The 25213-nt window shown below is 34.3% G+C and overlaps 2 pseudogenes; both read right to left on the bottom strand.

Moving 5' to 3' along the window:
• Nucleotides 1-6671: 6671 nt before the first annotated feature.
• LOC134242800 (uncharacterized) lies at nucleotides 6672-17970 on the bottom strand (annotated as a pseudogene).
• A 6420-nt stretch (nucleotides 17971-24390) lies between these two features.
• Nucleotides 24391-25210, bottom strand: LOC134242802 (uncharacterized; annotated as a pseudogene).
• Between the last annotated feature and the right edge of the window lie 3 nt (nucleotides 25211-25213).

Genomic DNA, 25213 nt, shown 5'->3' with positions numbered 1-25213 from the left:
CTTTAAAATTCTAAATTTCATAATCCTAAAAAATATAGTTGTATCCTTATTAAAAAATGCTAAATTAAGTAAAAACTTATTTTTTATCATATACTTTACAGCAAATTCAGTAACAAATGTTAATGATTTGAGAGGAATTCAGCTTGTCCCATGGGCATAATTATCAAGCACTGGTCAAGGAGAATTTTTGATAGCAGAAATTAATGAGTTCATTGTAGGGAGTTAAATGGCAAGAGCATCATGCAGTATTATCTTAATTTATCTCTTGGGAGTTGGGTAAAAAGAAATGGCCTTATAGTTGCTTGTGTTAATTAAGAGTTCTTGATGGCTGTAGTTCAGATAAAGATCTTTCAATTGGTGTAATGTAATTAAAACAAATTGATGTTTTAGTGTATGATTAAAACTGAATTAGTATTGTATAATATAATTAAAATTAATTATACATGTGTTCATTGAAAAAAAAAATACATTTCAATTTTTATATATTTGCAACAAATTGCAGTCATGTCTCACTTAGAATTTTATAGTCTAAAGAATAATTATTAATTTTTGATTTTTGTTATTAGACTGTAGCATTTCCATTATTTCATAAAATATGTAATAAACAATTGAAAGCTGCAGACGGATATTTGTTAAGCTCTAACACAGCCAGTTTAGAATTATATGATGTACGTATTATTTGTTTTAATTAATCCCTACACTGTAGGTCTCTTAGAGATGTATGTACAATATTTTAAACCTGATGAGAAATGGAAAATAGATCATTGAAATTGTCAATCTGTTAATCAAGGTTACTTGATTTTCTTGCACCCTAACCAATTTATGATTATTGAACAATATTTGATGGGCGTATCATGCTGTGGTGGGACACTTTATTAGATAATAGTGAACATCTCTTACTAGATCCATAAACTATTTCTGAATTGGCACCTACTCTGAAAAACCCAGCGGGGGTAAGTGTCCCTATTGGACAGTTCTAGTTCAGCTCTGTTTATTTCTTTATTACTATTATAGGGGGTGGGGTGTTTATTTTTTACAAAAATCAAATTGCATAGCATTTAAGTTGGGTGGGGTGGGAGACATAATATATATACGTAATTAGGCAGTTTCCTTTATACCTAGTAGAAACATATCACGTAAGCTACATGTATAAGTTTAAGTAATTTTAATTATTTACCTACCTTATTAGTATATTTCACAGTTCCAGGCAATATGCATTTTTTTCATAAGAAAAATAACAATGAACATCGAGAGTTTATTAACAAATATTCTGGCAATATTCTAGGAGAGGGACATATGAGTTTTTAAAACTTGTTTCAAATCCCTGTAAATTAATTGTTGTTTACTCTATATTTGATAAGTGTTGGTGGGCATAGTTTAGAAGATAAGTTAACTCTATACATAACCACGTAGTATTTTAGGCGCAATTTTATCAGAGCTAACTTGGCATGAATATACCTTTTTAAGGACTTTCTCAATGATGACCCTCAGTTTTTGGTCCATAATAAATGTCAATTTTTCCTTTGCTAAAAACTTGTAAACGATTTCTCAACTTGAAGTCAACAAGAGATGAAGGCAGTTTGACATTGTATAAGATAATTCTCGACCGTTTTAATGTAAATGGGAAAGTCAAAAGCACATTTGCCGCTCACGAGGGCATCGTTACAACTGTAGGAAAAGGACTTTTCAGAGAAATAACTTTGCATTATTTTGACATGCATGAAGAATCAAGTGAGATTCCCGAAATTTATTTACCAACTAATGGGCACCTATACAAAGAAAAACGTGAAAAAGTTATTTCATCAAACAATGGACAAATCCTTGATAAAATATTAGTTGGATTTTGGTAAAGTAGCACGTTCTAATCTTAATGTCATTCTAACTTACAAAATACCATTATATTCAAATTTTAATTCCACTGTAGGTTTCAGCTCACTAAATGTGGAGGCTAAAATATGCGCTACTGATCAAAATCTGTCTGTTGTAGTTGTAAACGTAAACCAAAAACTACAGCATTCTGTCATACAAACATAATTTAATTTTAACACTGAAATTGCACAATTTAGATTGGAGCGAGTCCTTTTTAGAAACTTCAATGCGTGTTGAAAATATTAAACTAAACTTGGAATTTTAACTTGGTAATGCCCTTGCACTAGTATATTTATAAGTAACATCAATACTGCAGGTATACGTGTTTAAATCACGTGACTGCTTCATCATGTGGCAAGGCTAAATATAAAATCTTATCGTCCTCAATATTAGCTATTAACCATAATTACAATTATCCGATATAAATAATGTGCGAAAAATAATCGCCATCCCGATTATGAATATATTTTAAATAAAATATTGTGTTGCTTGCGTACCTTAATTGTACTGCGCTGCGTAACGAACAAAATTCATCATCAAAAGTCCATATATAATACAATACAAAACAGGAGCAGAATAAACTCGCACCGCCAAAACATAAGAGGTAGGATCTGGTGCCACGGAGACAAAAGCATCCCCTGCCGACCGGGCACATGCACCCGCCGTGTTTTCCTTGACATGACCGGGAAAAAACTGCTTGACCATCGCCCATTCCTCCATGTCTTTTTATTCAGTGCTTTGCATCTCTGTATATATTGATCAAGCAATGTACGAATCTAGCGTTAAGCACTTTCTTCATGTCATTTACCACAGCTCGCTATCTCTCTCTCTATTTGTTACTTTTACAGTGGATTCCCCGTTGATATTTGGTACTAGGCAGGACATTTCCTTTAAAAAATCATGGATTTCCTAAAATTTTCTATCAGTGATGCAAAATGCAATTGAAAATGAGATTGAAACTTGGGCGACTTGACTTTTTTTGCTGTTTTGTTGACATAAACCTAATCACCTACTTCATATTGCTTACTGGATATGCGTAGATCATAAAGACCCATTTGCTTTATCTGCGCCCGCTGAAGTGATTTTCTCGCAACGTCATAAGCTGTGCTCAGAGCATTTTTAAGCCTCTCGATGTATGGTGGAGTATCCAGTGGGTCTCGAATTGTCTCTGTGTCCTTAAAGACTAATTCGGCCGGTTGGTGTACCTCTGTACCCAACGTCATTAAGTTTGGTGATATTCCTTGTGGCTCTGTGTGGAGTGCTTCGGTATGCAATTAAAGAGAGACAATGTTTATTTCAAGTTTTCTGTTCTTGGTCGACATAACACCGGATCATTTGAAAAATAGTCTTATTGAAGCGTTCAACCTGGAGGAAGGATGATAGGGTGTCGTTTTTCTTTGTGCAACTCCTAGCAATTTGCACACAGACCTGAACACGTCACTTTGGAAGTTTCTACTCTGATCAGTATGGATTTTAAGAGGGGCGCCAAACCTAGCTATGAACTCCACCACAAGCTAGTTGAGCACCATAAATATAGGACTGCTTTGCTTTTACGCGAAGCTCTCTTTTCCATACCACACGTGGCACAACCTGATGCATAGTACAGGACATCTGCTGTTATAGAATAACCTAATAACAAAATAAAAGAAATCACCATTGAGGCAATGGAAGGGACCGCCATGTAAATTGTGGGGAAATCACGCTGACAAAATTCTGCCACAGAACGATGAAGTCGTCACTGTTTGTGACTTAGAGATTGTGACATTTAAGGACGTCAAATCGCTTAATTCAACACTGCTGACTTCCATAAAGGTATTAACTGAAATTGATATTCTCTTACCATGACATTTTTAGGTCACCTATTGTTATCCGTTTTCATGAAACTGTTGGTATGATTGTAATCAGTCCTCTACCAAAATTGTGAAATTCATGGCCCTGGGGTTGGGGGTCCTATTGCTTGGTTGTGCAGGGCACCAAGTTCGACGCGTATTTCAACAATATCTTTTTAACGAGTACAGAACACAACACTGTCATCCATTCTTATAAATTTATTTTTCTACATTAATCAACATTTTAATTCTTTTCATTTAGCACTAAGGATGGAGTAGGAAGCATTTAAAATAAATATTAAAAATTGGCATTGTGTAACTACATATAAATATTGAGTAATGATTTGTATTGTGCCACTCCAGATTTTCTCATTAATATATTTTTGTATGTGGAGAAACCCAACCTTGACTGTTGAGGAACTTGGTGTCGCCTTGGTTACTAAAAATATCTGGAATTCTTTTAAAGCGGTACTCCTCCTACAATTTTGGTCTGATTGTAATAAAATTTGGTACACAAATAGACTACACTAAGATACATAATTCTATTTATTGCTCCTGTTGCAAAGATTCAAATCCAAGTGCCACTTTTCCTTTGTTACACGTACAGACCAGTAGAGCAACAGTCTCACACCATAAAACAAAGTCATAAGTCAATATATCACACCTCTTGTAAATTAAACCTCAAAAACTGTACTTGTAATAATACACATATGATATGTTTTCAAACTCTCTTCTAAAATACTGTTCTTTAATACAGTAAGCTAAGTACATGTCAGTAGTCAGTGCTTGGCTATTTAATTCTTTTTTCAAGTTAATGTGTGCTGTATTTTATTACTAAGAATGATTTAAACATAAGAAAACTATACCCCTTTCCACATTTTCCGAATTTAATACATATACGAGCTCGTATATGTCATTTTCAGGAGTTCTATTATTAAGAAAGAGGAATGTCTGATCTTCAACGAAAGATAGCAGATGCCCTCAAGCACCTGAATCTGAGAACTCTGTCCGCAGGATGGCGAAAGAAAAACTCAGACCTTGGTAGAGTATGTTTAGACTCAAAGATTAAAAACAACGGTAGAAATAGACTAAAAGTCAACTTTTCATACAATAAATTGACCAGTAAGCAGCAGCCAACACAAAGGAATGGTGATAAAGAGAACGATATAGAATTCCCTGAAGAAGATAGCAGCAATAGATGCTAAGAAAGAAAGCTATGCGGTGCCATGAGAAATGCGAGGAACTGGACAGTGAGGGAGTAGCAATGGTCAACTGTGACGATGATAAAATGTCCTTCAAAATATTACTCGTCACTACATGTTTTCGTTTTCACTTTTTATTCAAGGAATTCCAGAGGTTACATTTAATCGCTAAACTATCAAAACTAAGACTCAATATGATACACAACTCACATCTCATCTCTTTCCCCTAAACTCCGCCCACATTTATAAAGATATCCAATGAAACTCAAATGTAACATCAAAGGAAAGAATGGTTGACATAAATTTCTACAGAATTCTCTGGACAGGAAATGCTCAAGCTTTTATCTCTACTCTAAACATATAACTCACAATACTGTCATTGTTACTGTGGGACGGAGGGGGGAGAGATGTCAAATTTGATAAATACAACACAGATGCTGAAACATCAAAGTACAAGTAAAATACACAAAATCACTCCTTGACATTACCCTCGGCTCAATTAAAAATGTTTCCACTACATTTTCTGTATTGAATTAATTGCTACAATGATGAAAAAAAAAATGTAAAAAAATAAAAACAAGAACAACATTGTTCCATACACAATGAAACCGAAAGGTACCAAAATTCAGTAACATTGAAATTAATTCACATAAACAAATCATAATAACGACCAGCATTAAAGATCTGTGTAAGTAAAATTAATTATAAAACAATGTAATTCTTCCATTATTTTACTACGTACTGCACAGGTGATACATGTACACATTTCATGAATTAACAAAAGGGAAAAAAATATGTAGTCCACTTCGAAATTGTTATTGATTATAAAACTGGGTATTAACATGTATTTCTTAGAAACGTGAATCATGACCCGTGGTTTTACAATGAACTGACAAATCTACTGGGTACATCATAAACATATTGATATGGTATAAGCAAAACACACAAAATATAATATGAAAACAAACATTATTTATTCCACAATTATGGGCAAACTTATAAAACTGATTTCACGTGTTTACTTGTGAACAAGAAAATATGAAAATCCTTCGTGGTTTTAAATATGCACTGTGAAAAATAAAATGTAGTCCTCTCAAGTAAAATGAGAAAAAAATGTATATCTGAAAAATACAGAGACTACAACTAAGAATACATTATTCTACCATGCTGAATTAACGCCGTTTTTTAAACAAAGGAATGTTCGTTTTCCTGACAAATGTTTGACAATCTGGCGTCAAGTCGTCAAAATCTACCCATGAATTGTATTTGCTATCAAATGATAGCCACTTCACTCTGTACTGTTCTTTTCCATTCACTTTTCTTTTCTTGATAATTTTCTCAATTTCATAAACCTGATCATCTTTTTCATTTTCAGTCACAATGTCAGTTTGATCATTTTGATCTGGGATTTCATCATCCCCTAGAATGGCAGGTTCAATGGCATCAATATTGTCTGGAGTGGCTTCGTTTAGCTCATCAAACCGCAAGGCCCCCCTCTTTAACCTGTGTATTTTTTCACTAAGGTTTATGTATATACCAAAGCATGTCTTACAGTACTTTACAGATCTACTTACATGCAGCTAAAGAAAACATAAATAACATTCAAATTGAATTTTGAAATTTAACATGCTTTTGATGAATGTAATAACAATCAGTTAATAAGGTACTTTCTCTAGACTATCACATGCATTATGATGCTTGAAATAAACAACTAAAATTCAATTACAATATTTAAATGATTACAAGCATTTTGAGTAATACGTTTAGGTACTTAGTTCAGCATCATAGCTGGCAAATACTCAGAGATCAAACTGGAGATCATTCCCGAGAGATGATTATCTTTTCTCTGCTCAAGGAATTTGTATTTGAAAATTTTGTTTTGCCTCTCAAGCCCATTGTTAGTATTTACTAGGAGGCCTTTACCATATCTATAATCCCAAACCCAACGCTAAAAATGTAAATAAAAAAACCTGTTAAATCTATGTGTTGATTAGTTAAAAAAAAGTAAAAAGAACAATTGATTAACTTATTAAGCAAGCAGTTGCATTATAAGAAAACGGACAAACTTTATACAGAAACTACACAAATTTAATTTTTTACATAAAATCTAAAAGTGTGTCAAAAAATATGCATTCATTAACTGATCAAATTTATCTAAAGAAGTAAGAAAATATGAAATACTTTTTTCTCTGATAGCCAGGTCTTGTTAAACCAATTACTGAACCTAGCATTTCCATTCCACTCCACAGAGTTTGAGAGAGATGCTAGTGCACTCTCAAACTGCTCCTCTGAACAAGAGTGGGCACACCTTCTCAACATGGCTAGGACTTTCTTTGTCTTTACGTCCAACCACACCATTATCAGTTTTGCTGACCCATCTGGTCCAGCTTTGCTCGCGGTGGAAGTCGCAGAGGAATACAAAACTATCTATAACAAGAATTGTATCAAATATTTCTTTAAAAATAAGATAATACCTTTAATCAGATAGCAAAACAATTTTCTAACACTGTTCCAGGTTACATGTACATCTACTCTGTCCTTTAAATTCAACTACATCCTCTATGGCAACTATTTCCCTCTCACAGAATCTGTCATGAAAAACTTAGGTTTCCATTCCCAGCCTTCTGGTTTGTCTGGAGCTGTGTTGGCCCAGTTTTGGACAGTTTGTAAAGCCTGTACAATCAAGTCCTTGCTCTCATTCTTGACAACAAACTCTGCCACAACACTAAAACCAACATTCGTCTTCACGGCCAGAAAGAAAAGAGGTAAAGCATACTTTGTTGTTCGATAGGTGGCATCCAATTGGCAGAGAGCGTTACCATATCTGAAATATAAATGAAATAAATTATCTAAATGTGTCTGGTGTACATTATTCAGAATTTGGAAAAATAGCAATTTAAAATGATACCAATTTCTTTAAAATGAAATGAAACATAACTCACCTATAGAGATGCATGACAAATGATACCAATTTCTTTAAAATGAAATGAAACATAACTCACCTATAGAGATGCATGACAATCTAAACATAAAAGACTTTACCTGTAAAGCAAGTGTCTTTGGAACTCTGATTGGTGACAAAAGAAGAAATTGGTTGATGTGATCAGCTGTGAGAAGACCTCATCCTCATCATCTTGCTCAACACACTGTACATTGTTGATGTTGTCTTCATCTAGTTCCTGATCCTGACTGGATGTCGCCGGCAAAAAATCAAAATTATCTTTGGGATAGCTCTCTTGCCATTGACTAACCAATTTCATCAAATTTTCCTGGTCTATTTTGGAATATTAACTGCTTTATATGACTATTGTAAATGACATGTTTTTACAATAGCTAATAGCGAAATAAATTTTCCTATCCTAATATAAGACTTCCATTAAGTACCATTACTATACCTCAGACGAAGTTGTGCTAAGTATATGTGCTTTCTTATTGTGGCATCTGATGGGTGATATGCCGCATCTGTCAGCGAAGGTTTATTGGCTTTGGGGAACATCTGAGTATCGACATACACTTTTAAGTGGCGTCGCATTTCCGATACACTTGTGACCCCATGTCCCACCATCTCATAGAGCTTATCTCTTACATTTTTGTTCAGGGGATTCATAAAACCTGTAATCTACACATATATACCGGTATCCAATTATAATGATAGTCAATTTAAATTAAAAAAATACACTACAAATATACTAAAAAGTAAAAACACTCCCGAAAAAAAGCATTTTGCGAACCTGACCAATTAGATGCATTTCTTGGTGATCACCATCCTTGGGTAAACTTATATATATTCTATGCTCTTTCTTGATGTCGTTTCCGATAATTTCAAGATCTTGTCTTATATTTTCACTCGCAGTTCTTCTTGCCTTTTCTGTATCTTGTTTTGCCTGTGATTTAAATAGTAAAAACGTATATCAATACAGATATTTTTTTTTCTTATATTTTTCACTCTACCAATCTTTTGCTCTTATTTTGTATACATTTTGAAACTGTACTCGAAGAAATAAACAACAACAAAAAAGAAAGAAAAAACACTAAGTACAAGTGCATATTAAACAGGAAAAAGAATCCACAAAAAAGTATTTTAAGTGTATTTATATATTCAAAACATTTTGATTACTTTGTTTTAAAACAGATGAATACCTTATATTCTGAAAATACAAGAACTTCATTCATGACGATTTTTGCTGGACATCCTTTCTTTTTCGTTGACTGAATATACTGCCTCCTTTTCAAAGATGAAGGATGATCGCCCTTGGAAAAAAAATATTAAATATAATTCTAAAATGAGTTACTAAACAGAGGTGCAGTAGATTGACCTAGGTTCTATTCCACCCCTGTATTATTACTCAGATTATAGACTAGGTATTGTACTTACACTAAGTCTGGAACCAAAGAATAGTACTCCTAACCTGGGAGGATCCAGTAGAGTGACCTAGGATCCAGTAGACTGCCCCTGTGTTAGTACTTATATTGGGGACTATGTATTGTACTTACATTAAGTCAGGAACTAAGGAATAGTACTCCCAACCTGGGAGGATCCAGAAGAGTGACCTAGGATCCCGCAGACTGCCCTATGTTAGTACTTATATTAGGGACTATGTATTGTACTTACATTAAGTCAGGAACTAAGGAATAGTATTCCCAACCTGGGAGGATCCAGTAGAGTGACCTAGGATCCAGTAGACTGCCCTGTGTTAGTACTCACATGGAGGTTTATGTCTTGTACTTACAATAAGTCAGGAACTAAGGAATAGTACTCCCAACCTGGGAGGATCTAGTAGAGTGACCTAGGATCCAGTAGACTGTCCCTGTGTTAGTCTGTTAGTACTTATATTGAACTAAGGAATAGTACTCCCAACCTGGGAGGATCTAGTAGAGTGACCTAGGATCCAGTAGACTGTCCCTGTGTTAGTACTTATATTGGGGACTATGTATTGTACTTACAATAAGTCAGGAACCAAGGAATAGTACTCCTAACCTGGGAGGATCCAGTAGAGTGACCTAGGATCCAGTAGACTGCCCTATGTTAGTACTCACATGGAGGACTATGTATTGTACTTACAATAAGTCAGGAACTAAGGAATAGTACTCCCAACCTGGGAGGATCCAGTAGAGTGACCTAGGATCCAGTAGACTACCCTGTGTTAGTACTCACATGGAGGCTATGTCTTGTACTTATAATAAGTCAGGAACTAAGAAATAGTACTCCCAACCTGGGAGGATCCAGTAGAGTGATCTAGGATCCAGTAGACTACCCTGTTTTAGTACTCACAAGGAGGACTATGTATTGTCCTTACCATACGTCTGGAACCAAGGAATAGTACTCCTGTTTTTTTTTTAATTTGTGTTTTAATGATTCTTAATACAATTTACTTACAGAAAGGGCTTGGCTTCTTGAAGTCTGATTTCTTTCTTTCTTTTTCTTATCTTTTCCAAACAAGCAATGACGTTCATATTTGGATAGAATAATAAATGGTATGCCAGTGTAATTAATTGTTTCATGTTCGCCAAGATCAGTGAATCTCAAACGAAACTTATCGGGTAGATCTGAAATTAAAAACACAATAATTTCAATTAAATATAATATTATTTAGAAAAATTTAGATTATACACTAATGAATGCACATAGATCTGAAATAGATTATAATAAATAAATTATAAAAGTTTTGAATAAAAATTGTTTCCTGGATAGCTTAATTGATAGATCAGTTGACTTGTGATCATGGTGATGCAGGATCACCAAGTGTCCAAGGTTCAATTACCAGTCCAGCCAAAATTCCTCCTTTCCTGTCACAGATTTAGTGACATAGTCCATGCCTGGACTTGCAGATGAAAGCCCTGCCAGGGGGTAATAAGAACTTGGGTTGTGTCTTCAACAATTTAAAGAGGAATGTGATGTTTTGACCCATAGTTATCGGCCTGGGTAGAACACCTTACTAATGATGCAGAGACTTTGGGTTAGATTCGTGGTCAAGTCATAGAAAAGTCAAGTTTACATTCTTTTTCTTTGCTCTAACAAAATACATGCATGTTGCCCTCGAATCAAGAAGTCAATGAATTCATATTATACACAAAATATGTGTCGGATCAAAAATTAAAATAGGAGGTGCACTGCACAATGGCAATATGTAATATAGGTTACGTGAAAGTTTAATTAAATTGCACTCATTGGTACAAGAGGAGTTGCAGATAAGAGATGGATACCCCAAAGCGTAACAGACAGACTGACGGACGTACAGCTAGACAGACGGACGGACAGACTTACCTATTACTAGATACCCTCCCACTTTTCAAGCAGGGGGTATTAAACGTTACTTTGATTTAAAATGATAATGTGCTTAGTGACATGTTTGTGTCGAAAATAAATGTAATTTAAAACAAGACATATATTGGTTTCCATAAATTAACTAACTTGATAAATATGTATAATTAAACTAAATAAGCAGATTAATCTTGTGAAACATTACTGATAGATGACTTCAATAACTAAAAATAAATCTTAAAATATGAATAATGAGAATTTTGACTTTCAAAGAGTCATTATGAGTTTAATCAATAACATAACAATTATATAACAATTAACATGATTAAGCTGATGAACAATATTTTTTCAATAGATTTATTTGTATTTGTGTGATTGTGTTTGAGAGGGTGGGTGCGTTTGGGTGGGGGAGGGGGTGGGGGTTTTTGTGTAAATCGAGTTGCAAATTATAATATGTATGACACATGCTTTCAGTGTTAATGCGTACCTACACTTACAGAGCTTTATTAACCTTTCATTGCAGTAGCAGTTATCATCAATAATTTTAAGTTAAAATAAAAGCTAGAGACTGAACATTATCGCAAATCTCGCTCAAAAGTATAGACTTTGACTTTAAAAGCATTGCGTTGGGTGACGACACAATTGGATTTGACAGTTTTACAATTCATTTCGGCTTTATTCAAACTATACAATGCAACACAGTGCTCCAAGTTGCGACTAAAATGGTCGCATTTGCGAACCAAAAATTGGTTTTGCGACTAGAAATTAAAACTAAGTCGCATTTTCGCGACTGAGAAAATTTGGGCTGGCAACATCCATCTTTTTATGATCGGGATCGAGATTTACGTTTTCAAGATTCTCTATCAAGGCAACTTTTGAAGATAATACTTTAACACACTTTACAAAGCGTTGTATTGACTTAGATCACGTAATGTTATGACAGGATGCTGTAATAGCTAGCCTAAGTTAGATAGAACCAGAAACGTATATAAATAACGTTTCTGAGAGAATGGCATCCAAACGTCGTAAACTTTCTATAAATTCTCTGACTTTGTTATTAGGGCATTTGGTCAATGTCTTGAATATCACAATTAAGTGTTTTTGCAGCATTGATAACGACTGAGTTATGGGTAAGATACTTAGTAGTAAGTAAACAGGTAAACATGATAAACAATTGGCAAAGTCCTGTCTCAACAACTGTCAAACTTTTATTTTCCTTTGATTTAACTCTAATTCTAGGATCAGATTACTTGTGTTCTTCTGTGTACATGTACTATGCAAAGGGAGGTTGTATTTAATGAAATATTATCCTTCAACATATTCAAGTAGCAAAAGATTTCTAATCACAGTAATTAATAATCTTTGATTAAATAAAAACATAACACATGTGGAAGCTAGTTCATTGTTTTAATAGTGCTATTTACATGTTTTAATCATGGCGAGTGAAAATGTGTTTAAGGCGACCAGAAATTCTGAAATGGCGACCAGAAGAAATTTTAGGTCGCCATTTAGCGACCTAAAATTAGGTGCGACTCGGAGCACTGCAACAAAGAATCTGATTGGTGCTTTTTTTATAAGCCCGCCCACTTTCTCATGGAATGTTTCCAAGATAGAACAGCTGTAGAAAACTTGTAAACAAGTGGTAGGCCCCTTTTAACTGAGCGAAGTATTCAGAGGACCCCCTATGCAAAATCTTACTAAATTTGTCAGTGTGGGTAATCTGTAATGATCTTCAAATAATATCTGTCCCAGGACTGGCCCTAAAATGATACACGTCACCAGGGGCATATTTTTGCGATTGAAAAACACGGCCGTTTTTCCCGTTTTTTCTTCAGTGCATCAACATGATCAATAAAATTAAACGTACTTAGTTTTGGTATATTATATAAGTGATATTAATTATTTTATAGTGAACATATAAATTATATTCGCCATTACAGTAAAAAGTGCACTGCACGAGGATTTCGTTTTTTTTTCCAGATCGCAGGTTTAAATATGTCATGACGACAATTAAAATAGGTATAGTCTAGTCACTCTACTGAAAAAATGAGAACTAATTGCAACAGTATATATTTTAATGCAGATTTGTAGATAAACTATTAGTAACTCACATATAAAAAGTTTAGAAAAATTCACTCAGGGGAAAGTTGGGAAATCGACATATTAAAATTAGGGATCAATATGAATTTAGAATTACCCATTTGCACACCGTACTTTTTCTATATGAGCTTTCTGTGACAGACAGCCTGTAAACAATAGCCAATTAGCATTAAAAGTTGTTGTTTTAACCTGTAGTTTGTTATGCAATCAAAACTAAATCAAAAAAATATATATTTTGATTTTCAATGAAGTGAAGTTTTGACTTCCACACCGGCCAAATATCATCTATACATATATAATGGTTGCAATTACCATTCATGTAAACAAAAAAGTATAGAAGGCTGTTTGTATTTACAATATACATGCATGTGAAATTCCTAAATGTGAATGTGTTTACTTTCATTTTATTTGTAAACACCTGATGGACATTTATACCCCAGTAGTTTTGGACTTTATACACAAGAAACAAAAAATGTATGGAACACAGTTTGTATACAAAATAAGTCAAAACACCCTTTTCTAAAGAATTCTGCAAGGAAGCTTATCAAACAAGTACAATTTATATCAAAGTTGTTACAATTGCATCATCACAGAATATATTTTGATTAAATATCTAGAAAATTTATAGAAATTTATCATTTTGAAATAAAGAGTACAGAATTTATGGAATCACATGAACAGGATTTGATTTGAAGGTCTCTAAGTTAAAAAAATCAAATTTTTAATTCCATTCAGATATCTCCGGAACTTAAATTTGAACTGTGTGATTCAAACAATTTTTTTGCTCTCCAAATTTACTGCTTATTGCTTTTGTAAAGAGGAGCGAACCTTATATAAAAAGCAAATTGATATTGACCTTTTTCTCTATAAAGACTGCACCATGCATCTACACATATACAAAAGCTGCATTATGTTTCTAGTAATGGAAATAATTCAAATGGAATCTTTTAGACAGAATTAAATGCTTAAATGCTCTTTTTTAAAATTCTTAATGTAACTTTTTAACAAAATATTTTAAACACATTTTTAAAAACTTAACTTCTCCTTGTAGATCATATGGTCATTTTTGCAACAGTAAAATGCCTGATGCGGCATTTATTGAAGCTCCATTTTATGGGGTCTGGTGATAACGTCGTTTCCATGAGCATGCTTTAGAATGTGAACAATCTGGAACACTTTCAAAGTGACTTCTTAATAAGAGCAACATTGAAAAAAGAAAAGTAGATGGACGTGAATCTTTCTACTATAATTGTATATTGTTTAACGTCCCTCTCAAGAATTTTTCATGCATATGGAGACGCCACCACTTGCCGGTGGAGAGCTGCACATTTTGTTCTATACCCAGCACTTAGGGCCATTAAGCAGTTAGAAATCTTTTTCGTGCCAACACCTACTGCGACACGGGACCTCGGTTTATACGGTCTTATCCGACTGGTCTCCACATCCCACAGTGGGATTCGAACCGGTGACGTAAGGATCGACTCCTTACTTCGACTCTAGAGCAGATGCTCTAACCACTGCACCATGTGGGTGAATTCCTAGATTAAAGCCAAAGTCTTATAATTTCTATTACTGTTAGGATACAAATGTTTGGGGAAAATATAACAAACATTAATAATACTTTTACATATGAATTTGAACAAGTAAAAATTGACTACCAGTATCTACCAAGAGTTTAACATTTAATTCTTTCTTTAAACAAATACTTGGTTTGGTTTCTTTTACTTCATTCCATTTGTATAAATGCTTTAATTTGACTTTAGATTTTTTTATCAATAAGAATAAAATAATCTACTTTGTGCTTTCCATTGCCCCCACCCTCTTCAAGTAACCGGTAGAGCGCTCGCTCCGTGAGCGGGAGGTCGTGAGTTCGAATCTCTGCCGCGACTGACCTTAGTAAATAAAAAAAGGGTAGCAACTGTTCCTTCGCCATGGGTCGGCACTTCAAGAGAAAGTTGCGGTTCCTTCGGATGAGACCTTAAAAACCTAGGCCCCGTGTCAGCGGCAGACGTTGTTACGATAAAGATCCCTCACTGCTCAATGGCCCTGAGTGCCAAGTAAAGGTCAAAATTTGAAGCCCTTCTCCGGCATACGGTGACGTCTCCATATGAGTGAAAAATTCTCGAGAGGGACGTTAAACAATATAAAATCAATCAATCAATCTTCAAGTAACATTACATAGCAACGGTTTGAAATACATTAAGATTTAAGAAGGGTAACAATATAATAATTATTAACTGCGTAGGACCTTTGCGCGCACATTTCACGACATTTTGTACTCAATGCAATTTAATTACTGTTGATTCAGCTACATCTTGGTCAACAATGATCATTTTAAAGGGATAACAATTTCAGATTTTATCCTAAAACGTGTCTTATCTTCATATAATTGAATGGCGTTGAGGGTTACACTGAAAAAAATCTTGAAATATTTTTGGAATATCACCATCCATGAAGCAACATTAAATGTTGCTATGTTCTTATCACACCGGAGGGCGTGGTTTCATTATATGGAAGGTAAAAAAAATGCATTGAACCACTTGATATGAGTAAAATAGCATTTTTATTAAACTCATGAAAAGAAATACCCTGTAGGGTACCCTGGTGTGGGGTGGGTTCAAGTTCTGATCAAGCAAGAACCATCGTACTCATTATAGTGTACAAACATTTTATGATACTGATTTAAACAGAGTATTTTTTTTTTATTTCTGAGCATTTTATACAAGTTACCAAACAATCATATTGCAGGGACTCAAAACTGGTGTCACATGTTGAAAGAAAATTTTCTGAAGGGTGGACAACACAACTACAATGTAATCTATGGGGAACAGCTTTGCTGTGCGTAAAAAATTCAGATTTCAGAATATTTTTTGACAAAAAAATCCTACCTAATCCAGAATAAAAACATAAATATATTTCGGGGAGGAATGGGGTTCTATGAGATCTTCCCACAATTTTCTTTATATACGGGGAAAACCTTTCAGTTACAGGAGGGATTCGGGTTTGTTGGGGGGGGAAGGGGCATTTTCTGCTATTTTTTCATAAAAAAAATTCTAATTGGGAGATGTCCCCTGACCCCTCTAAATCTGCTCCTAATTATTTTCGGATATTACCTTTCATATTAATCAAAACATTTTTATTGTTACTTAACTTTTGGTGATTGAGTATATTCGTGCTATACTTAGCATTGCTGAATACCAAAATTTTTCATGTAAAATTCATCTATAATGTTTCCGTGGTTACCACCTATTTACATAAATCTTCTAAATAATTTCTTTGAAGCATTTATGGCAAAAGAATGCATTTTGAGTATGTGTGTAAACTAACGTAGCTGTATACGTGTTTGTAAAGGTTCATTGTTCAAAAGTAGGTGATATTCTCAATTTATACTGTTTCCATGGCAACCAACACCTATAGTAACCAAATTTTTTTATTTTTCCAATTCAGTTTATTCAGTTAAGTTTATTTCCCTACTTACATTTTTTTTAAACCAGTATAGAAGTTTCTACTTTACATTGTTCGTTTAACACTTAATCAGAGTGAATACAATACGTCCCAATAATGACCTCAATTTTTCATATTTCCCATGTATAAATTTTTCTAAACTTTTTGTTATATATTCAAATCATATCTTAGATTGATTAAAACTAAGTTTTGAAACTGTTGCAATTAGTTCACATTTTGATGGAAAATTTGATAATTTGACTAGACTAGTATGCACACATTTGAAACATGCTATTTTTGATACTCGTGACAACAAAACAGTAAACTTTTAATTAAATCAGATGCTTTACCACATATGAATTTATATTTTCTCAACGGGTGCTCCGGTATTAGCTGGATATGCTTTCTACACAGGGGCTGGTAACATACTGCATTTGATTTTACGTAATTACTATACGTATACATCTCTTTTTGAATACATATACTGATTACGTAAAATCAAATACAGCATGTTACCGGCCCCTGTGGCTTTCTACGCACGTACGCGTTTTTAATTTGCACCACCGAAAATTGAAAATGCCCTGAATAGAAAATCGGCAGAATTACATGTAGAATGAAATGAAATTTGTGTTTGTCATCGAACAATATACATGTACAGTCTGCGATAGGAATATATCACATGCTATAAAGTGATTTCATAGTTAGTCTTTATTTTTTTGTTCAAAAAGTCACCATCGGTTTTCGACCATCACAAGGCCGTTGGACGCTTTCCAACTTACAAAGGCAAAGGATACTGCACGAGAGTGGGCGGGTCCATATCAACCAATGAAAGCGCTGGTTTTATAGAATGCAATCCATGATTCAAATTGTTCAATTGTCAAATCCAACAGTGTCATCACTCAAGGCAACGCTATTTCAACTGCAGTGTAATACTTTCAGGCGAGATTTGCGATAAGTATTTATAGTACTAACCATGGCCGTGGTTTCCGAAATCAGCTTCACGTTTCCCTGACACGAAAGTTAAACTTTTCTCCACCTCAAATTCCTTCCGAACTTGTTCTGCTTCTGCTAAGGAGTTCACGTACCCACAATACCCATCTTGTGTGACAGATATCCATAAATTTTCCCATCTTTGCTTACTTTCCATCATTCATGCCGGTTTTTCTTGTGTTGTTTTTTTTTTCTGGCGGGCACGTGAATTACAAACCGAAAGTAGAATATTGAATATTCATGAGGGATGACGTAGGGCGTCCTAGCGGATCCTAACTACCGCTTACCAATGAGAACGTTCTGATAAACTGCTTATATCTTGGATAAGTTAACTCGTTCTTAAACTGACTCGTGTGATGTTTGGAGATAACAAACAGTTCACCTATTTAGGAAGTTATTAAAACAAGTAGAGCTTTTTAAAAAAGCTTACCGTCTTTAGCAACAATCTTAAACAGTGAACTGATCTACAACTAACATGCCGTATAATTCTTTTGAATTTGTTTTTTTACATTAGCTTTTTACTGGCATTAGCCCTACCACGGTTGTCGATCATCTCCGCAAACCGAGAGCTTTTGGCAAACCTCGGCTGATTCCATAAAAAAAAATCCCTTCTTCAAACAAGAAAGGGGAAAAGAAACCTGCAAGCTATAAAAATCAAATTTTATTTATAATGAAATTAAGGAGACCTTTTGATTTATTGCTACAAAAAATACCATGTTATTATGAATTAATTAATGCTGATTTTGCTGTTCGTTTTGTCATTTTTTTAAGATTGGAAATCTTGCAAAATTGTTAAGTCGTATGAAAATTAGATCATCAGAAAGTTATCTCCCATGCCTTGAACAGCATTTCAACCAATGAAATAATTGAAAATATTATTTGAAAAAATTGAACATCATGCAATTTCTACCAATCACAAAAGAGAGGAAGTACATAGTCCGAAGACTGTAAAAAACTTCAACTATACAATACCGTCTTCCAAGGAAGACGGTAACAATACGAAATAGGAGCAGTGCATACATAGACATCGAAAACATCATTACACAGAAGCATTTTACACTGTTTGAAATGAATATTATAATTCATGTGTCTTCTTTTCCGCTGCTTGTATTTCCTACACTTAGAAAGTCTTGCCGGCTAGTAGGTTTTGCCTTCACTCTCCACATTTAATATGGCTGGAAAGTTCCGATTAGTTTCCTACAAGGTTCTATACGGAAACTGAGTTGTTCTGCTTATTTCCTTGCCCCTTTTGTTGCCAGCTTGTGGTGTGTTTACAACCAGCAGATCAACGGGAATCCATAAGAAATACTACCGCCATGTAGTACTGCATACGTAATTGATTTGCTCTGTCTACTACAAACATGCAAGCGGTCATCATAGTGCAGAATACTCACCTGCGTGTAGGACAGGTCTCTAAAAATTTTTTGTCTAAGCTCTTTATTTTCATTCGCGTCTCTGGGAGCTGGAGAAATTGGTGGACTCTGGTCTTCTATTCCATGACCTTTTTTATGTTGATGCTCTCCTTCTTCTTAATTTCTGAAATTAAAAAAAAACATATATATATATATTGAATCCAATTTATCCAGGGATACTTTGTAGCGAGTTTGGTTGATATTGGCCCAGTAGTTCTTTAGAAGAAGATGAAAATGTGAAAAGTTTATGACGACAGACAACGGACAAATTTTGTTCAGAAAAGCTCACTTGAACCTTTGGCTCAGGTGAGCTAAAAAATAGAAGGTCGTGGGCTTTAACGGTCACTTCCGTATAAGAAAACCCTGAAAAGATCCATGGGGGTGTTAAATAGTTATATAAATGATAGAAATCAAACAATAATTCAAAAGGAAAAGGTAAAAAAAAATAAAGTGAGTCTTTATTCTAGGTAAATAAACAAAGGGTGAACTTCTTTAAGGCAGAAAAAAATCCAGTTAATTTGCCCAACCAAGGCCCTAAGAGAACAGGGAACATGAAAATGCAATTTTTATTCAGTCCAATCATAAAAAAGTTGTTGGAAAAGGACATTTCCAAGTTGCCGAAGTAAGTTTCCTCCTCCTTTTCCCCGAGCAAGGGAAGGTTTAGTTTATTTATACACGTAGAAGCACTCGCAAAGGTTTGTTCCGCCGGAACAAATTCTAAGCAAGGCTTGACTGTGAAACCAAGCACAGGTTCCGCTGATATCCCTGTGCAGAAGGCAAATATGCTCCCAAAAATGATTGGGGGTCTCCTACCTGCTATAATTAAAAAAAAACATCATAAATCTTCTATTGAAGGTACCATGAATATCTAGCATGTTACACACATCAAATAAATTAGAAGAGACTTTATCTTTTAACAGATATATGGTTAGCTAATCGCTTCCGAGTAGGTAATATGCATCTTTGCAAACCACTTCCTTTCTAGTAGGAGAGAACTATAACTGGACTAAGCGCCGGTATACACAGCGAGGCTTGCCTTACAGGACAAGAAAACCCTTCATACCCGTTTTTACAAGCTTTACAAGTTTTAATTAGGAATAGAGCACATTCATATTTCTCAATGCAAGAATTAGCTGACATTTATTTCTCAATCAATGAAAACCAATAACCCAAAATACAATCTATTTTTATAAAACCATAAAATAAAATACATATGCAAAGTAAATTGCAATTACGACTGTGATGTATATATGAAATAATTATGCATATTTTTTTACCGAAAAACTCTCGACAATCTTTTACGAATTTCTTGTAGGTTTTCTCCTCCCTACGCATATTTTAACTAACAACCGTGAAGATAATAAGAATCTTGTTTACTGTGACTGTTTTTGATGAGGAGGTCTTAAGATGAACTTTAGTGAGAGTTTTTTGTTCAGCAGCTGAAGAAGAGAAAGAAATTCATTACAATGTGTTAATCCTGTTTTATTTTGGTTCCTAACCCTAATTGGCAATATCGGTGTATTCACTAATTAGAGAGTGATAATAATCTATGGCCCTGAATATATTCCCTAACTATGACAATGTTTGTAAAGAGAATATTACTTTATCCATATCAAGATCAGTTATTCACAAAAAGTAACAATGTCGGTGTGTTGATTTGACATTAAAATTTGTTTTATTTATTCTTTAAAAAACCCAGTTCACTAAGGTCAGTTTTTTGTTCGATATTCCAGAAGTAAGAGCTGTAATAGACTGTTTCAGAAATACTTAATCTTCCATAAAGATCCAAACTGATCATACTGGGAAAAAATTCCACCAGAAATTCACACATTGTTGTTATCCTGCATGTACGCTCTCCATAGATCTTGAGCTTGCATGAGAAAAGTCTAACACTCGACGAATTGCACTTAGTCGAGATTCAGCTTCTTCAAGCTCACGCTTCATGTTCAAAAGGTTCCTATTGGCTTTCAGAGTAGCTTCTTGTCTAATTAGTTCAGCCTCCATAGCTGCATACTTCAACCGAGCCTTCGCTTTCTCAACATTTGCAGAATGTTGCATCCAGACAGCGATGAGGTGACTTGATCCTGATCTTCCCGATATGTGCGAGGGAACAAATGACGGTGCCTTAGATGACTCCATCTTCGGCAGTGCGGACTGTAGCTCTTCGATAAAAGCACTGATCTTGGCATGTAAAGATGCTTGAATTAGTTTGTGTGAAGACTATTCATTCGCACTTTCTGCAGTCCTGTGACCTTTCAAAAACGCTTCATAACTGTTGCATTTTTTTGCGGATACAATTGGGATATATTCTGACAGACTCTCAGCTGTTTGAACGAGCAAATTTTCAAGATGCTCTCGCTGTCTTTGTCCTGGAAGCAAGTCTCTTGCAAGCAGAGGAATCAGGAGATTCCTGGACAGATTCCATCCTCTTTCCTACAGCAGAAAGCTTAAGCATGATATTTGACCAGTCAGCTTTGTGCATGTTCTTTTTTCTTGATTTCATCCAAGTTCTAAACAAGGACTTCCTTGTTGTAGAAATTTTTCTCCGGCTCCGCATCAGCCCCCCCCCCCCCCCCTACAACTTTTATTGTCTTTGGATCTTAAGATTATGAATCCTTTCCACCCTGTTTCTAATTGGAGATAAAAAAAGGTCCTTGAACAGAGCCGCTCGCCTTCTGTGGTGGATTCCTTTCATTCTGTTTAATTTCAAAACAATGTGTGAGGTTGTGTTATGCACTCATATTTTGTTTTAATTTAAATTTTGTCCAATCACAGTTTTTTGCATTGCAAAGAAACTATTTTCTGATTTAAATTTTAAACATGTAAATTACAGTTAAAGTCAAATTTCATGTAGAAGTTGTGAAAGGCTCATATTCTTGATATATACAAAAAAACTTGTACATATTATATCAATTAATGAAAATATACAGCTTATGCATATATAGATTTGCAACTCATAGAATCACTTTATTTTCATCTTTTCTATATTCATCTATTATTTTTAGATTTTACTTCTGTTAAAAATAAAGTTTTAATCTGTTGTCCTTATTGTGAAAATGAAACACCATGATAAGTGAGTCTTCCGCCTCGCTGAGTTTTCTCTTCAAACTAGTTGGAACCTCTTCCGATATGTGGGGGTCATCAGGAGAATTGCTGTGTTTATTAAGTTTTTTCGCATAAATATTTTAATTAAACATATTTATTTATAAAAACTTTAAAAAAAAATAAATAAATAAAATAAAAAAAAAGTAGTTTACCCTGACTCGAAGACCGATTCAAATGATTCTTCTGCAAGTCTAATCCATTCTTCCTCAAAATCCCCAAAAGATCTCGAGGGGGAAGAGGTACATGTGTTAGATTCCCTGAAAAGAAAGAATTTTATATTACAGTCGCAGAAAGATAACTCAAAAATTTACACATTCAAACACTGTGCACTGAAAAATTTACAAGAGCCTGACATAACTTGAAATAAATTGAATTATTTTAAGATAGGGTATTTTAGTGGGAAAAATCTTCATCGAAACAAAACAAAAGGTTTTGTTTTGTTTTGTTTTGTTTTTTTTTTTTTTCACTTCTTGAACATTATTCATGAAAGAAATATTACAAAACATGCGTACACCTTTTAATGAAAACTAAAATTTCAGAATGTGTAATATATATGAAACAAAGAAAAAACAGCTTTTAATTAGATTTATAGCTCTTTGAAGTATGTTGCATAAAACATTTCAAGTGTTTAAAAAATTAATGAAAATATAATTGACCAGCACAATAATGTTACATATTTATATGTTTAAAAAATACTCTACATATTTTTATAAGTAATATGTTCATAAAAGTAAATTATTCTCAAGATGTTTTTTTCTTAAATTGAAAAAAAAATACATATGAACGAATAAATGCATAAAAAATGTAATTTTCCCCAAGGGATAATGGTTTATCATTAGTATTATTTTTTGATAGCAAATATGAAATGTAAATTTCTTTAATATTGACTTACTGATGATTGAAGAATTCTTTAGCCATGCTTGCTATCTTCAGAATATAATACGAACGGGGTATCCCAGAGTAATTGTGTCTCGGCGCATGGGTTTAGCCTCGACAACTAGTTATGCTAAATGTATCCCCCTTTTTATACCCGAGGGAAGCCTATCAGATTTGTTTTAAAAAGGTGTGCGAGTTCGAAAAGGGCTTGGGTGTGAACATTTATCAGTGGGGCTACTGCCGTTTAAAAATTCCGCGACCAAACTCTACACCTGCGCTTAAAGTATTTCTGGAACGAAATGTGATAACATGGTGATGATGAAATATTCATTGAAGATTCTAGTATATTTGAAACGTACCGTTCAATTTTTCATTTATTCATTTCTTTTACTTATTTATTATTCTATACCGGTACTTAAAATTAAAGTTCAAATTATACACGATAAGATGGGTACTCGTAACTTATAACCATACCCTACTTATCTAAAAATGGGTTGAATATTTTTTCTGGTAGAACGTAAATATATATATATGTAATAAGCTAAACAGTAGGTTAATGAATTCACATAGTATTAAACAATGACCAGTCTGAATCTGTCTTTCAGTAGTGAGGGGTATAGTCTGTAGTCTCTGAGGGCAGTGACGTCATATGAACCACACCCCCACAAGGTCAGGTCAAGAAGTAGGTCAGGTCAAAGTCAGGTCAAGGCCATAAACGTCCGAGGGCAAGACACCCCACAAGGTCATAAAGTAGGTCATGTACTCAATACAAGGTCACAAACATTTGAGGTCAAAACCGTTTGAAACAGTCCGAGGGCTAATCGTCAAGGTCAATACAACAAGGGCAAACTGTTTGAGGTCAAAACAGTCTGAGGGTACCAATGACAGTATAAAGTCATTATTAGTCTCATCCATATATAACCGAGGTAAGGACATCCGAGATCCAAAGGAGACTTGGCGAAAACCATACTTTTAAGGTCTATCTAAATTATTATATTTAAAAGACACTCATAGCCTCTCTGTGTATTGTGGTGAGTGTTTTGCATGAGAAACAGAAAAGTGATCAAATGGAATGCATGTTGAGACCTAACGTCAACTCAGATAGCCCTATAACCTGTCTACATGTGGATAAATACCCGCAGTCCAACGAGATTTACGCACGAATGTGTGTCAACAATACTGTACAGATTGATATAAGGCGGCTTCATATCAGTCTTTCAAAATTCTTAAAGACAGAGAAACAAAACTAACAAAATACTACAAAGCTCTTTACGAAATTTATTGTATTATTTAACCAGCAAACGTGATGTAAGTCATTCTCCAGTACTCTCAAACGATTTGTCGTTCGGTAAATCTATTGTTCCAAAGCGCTGTTTTCATGAATAGTTTTTCCTTATTGAAGAGTTGAAAATTTTACACGTTTCTTCTCTGGTTCACCATACTTGTCTGCCAGATAATTCATTATTATCTCACTCTGTTCCATATCATCAGCCATCCTCCTCTGCAACTTTTGTAGGACATGGAACTCCCTGGACGCAACTACCTGAACCACGTTTGGTTCAAATAATCTTTTTTCCAATGCTCTTAACTTCCGATAATTTTTTTGTCTTAAAAAAAAAGAAATTCAAAAGAAGACTGGTTAAAAAATAATAACAAAACAGGAATATATGGAAGTAAAAGCATGAGTATATCTTTTATATATATATATATATAATTTACCGAAGTGTAGTAAGAATGGAGTCCTCTACATTAATCACTCTGTCTTTTTCTGGTTGAGGAGGGGGTGATTTTCATCATACACCGGTCCCGATGTTGAGCCACTAAAGGTACTTGTAGTTGTTGCGTAACTAAATATTAAATATATTATTTAAAGATATATTACCTCAAATAATAAATATTTTTATCATTGATACTCTGTAAGTGAAATATGAACAAAGAGTAAAGATATCCTAACCTTTTGAAAGGTAGTTCTGATGTCATATGTTTCGTTTTTTTTCCCTCGCTATTATTTTTAGTGAGTGAAGGTGTGGGTAAGGTCTCCACTTTTGATGTAGGTTTTGCATTTACATTCTGCGTTAGTAGAGTCTTTAAAAGAGAAGACCCTGCTGCCTCAGATGGTGTTTC

This window comes from Saccostrea cucullata, unplaced genomic scaffold (assembly GCF_032062105.1).
Source record: "Saccostrea cucullata isolate Sc308-1 unplaced genomic scaffold, CSIRO_AGI_Scuc_v1 ctg3695, whole genome shotgun sequence".
Taxonomy (NCBI): Eukaryota; Metazoa; Mollusca; class Bivalvia; order Ostreida; family Ostreidae; genus Saccostrea; species Saccostrea cuccullata.
The sequence above is the reverse complement of the archived record's forward strand: the minus strand, read 5'-3'. Positions and strand labels throughout refer to the sequence as shown.